Source organism: Rhincodon typus, chromosome 11 (genome assembly GCF_021869965.1).
Source record: "Rhincodon typus isolate 14 chromosome 11, sRhiTyp1.1, whole genome shotgun sequence".
NCBI classification, from domain to species: Eukaryota; Metazoa; Chordata; class Chondrichthyes; order Orectolobiformes; family Rhincodontidae; genus Rhincodon; species Rhincodon typus.
The window spans coordinates 5,082,452-5,088,158 of record NC_063342.1 but is presented as its reverse complement, the minus strand read 5'-3'; the positions used below and the strand labels follow the sequence as shown (position 1 = coordinate 5,088,158).

The window sequence follows — 5,707 nt, the reverse complement described above, 5'->3', positions numbered from 1 at the left end:
TGGAACTGGCCCTGAGGAGCTTGATAGTGGCTTATCTTCATGTGCTTATTGCAAAGGGTGCTTGACCCTTCAGAGAAGACAGCTGCCATCTCTGGGGGAACTGAGTGTTACAGTGAGGGGTGTGTTATCGAGTGTTACAGTGAGGGGTGTGTTATCGAGTGTTACAGTGAGGGTGTGTTATAGACAGAGTTACTCTTAGGGGTGTGTTATTGGGTGTTATCACGAAGGTATAGTTCAGAGTGTAACGTGATGAAATTGTGACACGCCTTATGTTGACTAGATATGTATTGCACTTTCAGAGGTCTTGAAGTTTCAGAAGTGATTGAATTATTTCAAATCTACAGCAGGGAATGAGGCCATTTCGCCCATCATGCCCTTTATGTTGTTACCATCTGAACTCAAGCTTTTGCAGCCTTCTGGTGAATTCCTTTCCTGCTTTCAGTATCGTTTGGGTTTCTTTCATCTTCTGGGCAGGAAGAAAGAGTGAAATAAACCCCAGCCCAAACTGGAAATGTGAAATGGTGAGATTTCAGTTTTAGAAGTGGGTCTGCTGTGTAATAGCCGTATTGTGGGATATAATTGAAGGCCGTCGTAAATGACAAAGTTTCGGCAACCAGAATTATTGAACAGCTTTATGATGGATGAACATTGCTGCAAGATCAATTAAACAATGAGAAATTAATACTGGCAATGACAGGCTCATTACAGGCAGGAAGGATGGCAACTAATGAACAGCAACTTGCTTTTTTAAACGTATAAGAAGCTATGATTCTTGTATAAGCTTCGAAGGCAAGCATCCTTCTGGAGCCTATTGAGTAAGGAAGGGTGTGGGAAGGAGAATGATGCTGCAGATAGTGTAGGGGAAAGTCTGGATTGATTTCCATGGAACAGATGTGTGAAACAGCTGTCGAATGTCACTTAATGCTCCTGTATTGTAAATAATCCGTGGTCTTAATTTTGTTTCCTGCCACTTTGGCAGTGAGCGTGTGATCGAATCCAATCTAATGCACAATCATATTTTGAAGATGTCATTAAGGCTCAATCTGCCTTTGAAGACTGCCAAATGCCTTGTATATGCCATGCCCATGCCCATCCCCCTCACCACCTAACCCTTGGTTGCCCCATGCCATCCTCCTCTGATGTGTGCCTGCTATGTTAGTGTTCAGCAGCCCTTCCATATGATGGTGGATAACTGAAGCTCCGACTTAAGTGGCATCACTACTGCAGGGGACTGTCTGGAGGTACCTCCCAGACACTGCACAAACCTGAAAGCAAGCCAATCAAGGAGACATCACCTGAGAGTTTTTCAGAGAAATGGGTTTTAAAGAGTTTCTCCTTCTCAAAGACGGAGAAAGACGAACAGAGGGAGATGGGGACCCTGATGTCAGATATATTCCCCTTTATTGTATACAAGACCTAACTGTGAGCCACAGTAGGGTTTCAAGCCTTTGGTAAGTTGTGGCTACAACAAGGGAGCTTGATTCTTTCCCCATCTCGGCATCATGTACACACCTGTAATGAGCAGAGATTACAAAATTTCAGTTCAGAAGCAAGAACCCTGACAGATATTTCTGTCTCTGTCTCTGTCTCTTTTCCAAGTGCAGGAATTCTAAGACCAACTGTAGCATCCACTTGCATGTGTATCACATCATTAAGATAGTAAAACATTATAAAGTGATTCTTGAGAACATAAATCAGGACAGCTTGACACTCAGCCACATAAGATGATAATTTGCCAGAGTTGGAGGGTTTGAGCTACAGGGAGAGGCTGAATAGACTGGGGCGATTTTCCCTAGAGCATGGGAGGCTGAGGGGTGACCTTATAGAGGTTTATAAAATCATGAGGGGCATGGATAGGTTAAATAGACAAAGTCTTTTCCCTCAGGTGGGGGAGTCCAAAACAAGAGGGCATGGGTTTAAGGTGAGAGGGGAAAGATTTAAAAGGGATTTAAGGAGCAACTTTTTCACACAGAGGGTGACGTGAGTATGGAATGAGCTGCCAGAGAAAGTGGTGGGAGTTGGTACAATTACAACATTTAAAAGGCATCTGTATGGGTATATGAATAGGAAGGGTTTAGAGGGATATGGGCCAAATGCTGGCAAATGGGACTAGATTAAGGTGGGGTATCTGGTCAGCATGGACCTGTTGGACCAAAGGGTCTGTTTCCGTGCTGTACATGTCTATTACTGTGAGACTAAGGGCTTGGTTGAAAAAATAAGGCAAACGATCATCCCAAAAGAGAAAAGAAGAGATGTGGGGATGTTTAGGAGAGAATGTATGGTGTAGCTCCCAGATTACTGAAGGCACAGCTGCCAATGGTGGTGCGATTGCAATTAGATTCGGGGATACTGAAAAGGAATCAGAGTAGAATTGGATTTAGAATTAGCGTTTATTGTCACGTTTAGTCAGTAAATATAGTGAAAAGTTTATACGTTGCCACTTACAGTGCCATCTTAGGTACAAATGTACTTAGGTACAGCTCCTTTAGTTATAAGGTCTTAGAAAACAGAGAAATAAAATGTTGAGTATTGCAGAAATAAAAGTTTGGAATAGACCATGCTGGCAGCTAGCTATCAGCCTGCACTGGTACCCTGGCTCCAGAACACGCCGGGCTGAGGACACCATGCTGGGAGGTAACCACACCTCACCACACCGGGGGGTCACCACACCACACCACACCACACCGGGGGGTCACCACACCACACCACACCGGGGAGTCACCACACCACACCTTACCGGGGGGTCACCACACCACGCCGGGGAGTCACCATGCCACACTGAGGGGGGGTCACCACACCACGCTGGGGGGTCATCACACCACATCAGGAGGCTGCTGTGGGAGAACTGGGAGGATACCGTACCACGAAAGCTGAGATATCGCAGAGGGCGGTGGGGCTCGAGAAAGTTACAGAAACAGGGAGAAATTTGTGAGCCCAATGATAGATTTGAAACTAGTACAAAAATCTTAAAATTGAGGCAATCCTTAGTCAGAGTGTAAATCAAGGGGAGCTGATGGCCTCGTGCTATTATCACTAGGCTGTTAATCTTGACCTCCAGGTAACATTCTGGGGACCCAGGTTCGATTCCCACCATGGCAGATGGTGGGAATTGAATTCAATAAAATATCTGGAATTAACAATCTAATGATGACCGTGAATCCATTGTTGATTGTCGGAAAAACCCATCTGGTTCACTAATGTCCTTTAGGGAAGGAAACTGCCATCCTTACCTGGCCTGGCCTACGTGTGACTCCAGACCCACAGCAATGTGGTTGACTCTTAACTGCCCTCTGGGCAATTAGGGATGGACAATAAATGCTGCCTGGCTAGTGATGCCATCATCCCGTGAATGAACTCAGAAAAGAAGTTAATGTGCATATGTAAGTGCAGAGGTGAGTGTGAATGGGACTCGATCTAAGGCAGGGTACAGGCAGCAGGTGAAAGAGTTCTCTAAGTGAAATCAAAATGCCTCTCTCGAGTCCAGAGATGGACATTACAAAGATAAAAAGTGTGTACAGTCAGAGCTCCACTTTTTTATCTTGGGGGTGATCGGGAACGAAGCTTTGGGATTCATCAACAGATTCCAGATGTTTAATTATTACCAGTTATTGCTGCTTGGAGCAGTAAAGGAAAAGAATGAGAGAAAACCAGAGGAGACAGATTTAAGATAATGACAGGGACAGACAGTGGAGGATGACAGAATGTTTTTTACTCAGTAAGTTGCTGGGATCTACACACACACTGACTCAGACACGTATACATTCAGGCACGCAAACTCAGATACATACTCAGAGAGGCACACACACTCATTTACATACACACTGAGACACACACACACAGACACGGAAAGTTTCACAGGGCTATTAAGATGAAGAAGGATTATCCCAGAAGCTCTTTCAAAGGGCCAGTATACGCACAGGAGGCTAAATGGCCTCCTTCTACATTGTAGGATTTGGTTCATGCAAGTAACTGGAACTGCTATTGTAATTTATCCTGCTATCACCATATTTGCATGAAAATAATATTAACAACTGATGAACGCATGACCCTAATGAGAATGCAAATTTGAAGACGCATGGTCATCAATTGAGGGCTCTAATGAAAGCATCCTGTAAATGAGATTTTAAAGGGCACACAGTTTATCATTCACTCTGTGTCATGCTGCAGCTTTTGGAGCAAGGGGAATGCTCCCACCAAAAGAATGCAATGAATGGCACAGGCAAGGAGTGTGTCTCTCTGTCTATGTGTCTGTGTATAAGTGTTTGTGTGTCTGTCTACACATGTGTATATCTGTTTGGATTTGTACGTGTATATCTATCTATACATGTCTGTGTGTTTGTGTATGTGCATGCCTTTGTGTATACATATGCTTTGTGTATGCATCTGTCTGTGTGTGTGCATATGTGTGTGTCTGTGTATGTGTGTGAATGTGTGAGTATGAGAGTGTGTTTGTGTGCGTGTGTGTTTCTGTCTGTCTGTCTGTGTGTGTCCAGGTCTGTGCGTGTGTGTGTGTGTGTGTGTGTGTGAGAGAAAGTGTGTATGTGTGTGTGTCTGTCTGTCTGTGTGTCTATGTTTGTGTTTGTGTACGTGTGTGTGCGTGTGCATGTGTATGTGTGAGTGTGTCAGTGTCTGTGTGTGTGTGTATGTATGTCTGTGTGTGTGTATGTGTCTGTCTGTGTGTATGTCTGTGTGTCTATGTTTGTGTGTGTGCGTGTGAGTGTGTCAGTGTCTGTGTGTGTGTCTGTGTGTGTGTGTGTGTGTGTGTGTGCGTGTGTGTGTGTCAGTGTGTGAGTGTCAGTGTGTCTGTGCGTGTCCGTGCGTGTCCGTGTGTGTGTGCCTGGTGCATGTCTGTGTGTGTGTGTCAGTGTGTGTGTGTGTCAGTGTGTCTGTGTGTGTCTGTGTGTGTGTTTGGCCAGCTTATAGCACATTTCCAATATCTGAGTCTAACAGAGAGAGGCTGCAGTGACTGTGAAAGATTATAATAGATTGATCAGAAAAGTGCACTGACTCAATTATTAATTAAAATGTATTTAGAATGACCGACCTTGCTTTTCACCTTGCTTTTAATGGTGGACTGGAACAAGTTAGAAAGCGGAATAAAAATATTCCTGAGGTAACAAAGCTCCTTCCAAAATCTCTCAGCAATATCTCAGGGCACTTTGCTTGGTTCACACTGTAGCAAGCATTCAGTATCTAGAGACACTACCCTACGGAGTAGTCTGTCTGTGTAGTGTCTGTTTATCAGGCACCAATAGGCCTGTTCTTTTGAGTAGGGCTACCTATGTGTTCTGAGTATCAGTTCTGAGGAAGGGTCACTGGACCCGAAACGTTAACTCTGTTTTCTCCTTCACAGATGCTGCCAGACCGGCTGAGCTTTTCCAGCAACTTCTGTTTTTGTTCCTAATTTACAGCATCCACAATTCTTTCGGTTTTTACTATGTATGTGTATCTGTCTATAAGTGTGTTTGTGTGTATGTCTTTTTGTCTTCTTTTCTTCTGAGTAGGGCTATCATCTAAGATTGGACATATCCCTCAAGGTTTTGTCATTTGGTCTCTAGCCCCCAGTTGCAGACAACCAGCAACTCCCCCTCCCCCTCCCCCACTCCTGTGAACATACCCATCATTGGCCCTCCCTACTCTTCCATCAGAGTAACACCCTACCATCTCCCCAGCCCATCATAGTAACACCCCGCCATCTCCCCAGCCC

At 44.6% G+C, this 5,707-nt stretch overlaps 1 long non-coding RNA gene across 1 annotated transcript in view; it reads left to right on the top strand.

The window, feature by feature from the left end:
• Nucleotides 1–254: 254 nt before the first annotated feature.
• The window catches only part of LOC125484366, a 21,889-nt gene continuing 16,436 nt past the window's right edge, over nt 255–5,707 (top strand). The window contains exon 1 of the long non-coding RNA XR_007263183.1: nt 255–521. This is a non-coding gene — a long non-coding RNA (uncharacterized LOC125484366). The remainder of the gene's footprint in view (nt 522–5,707) is intronic.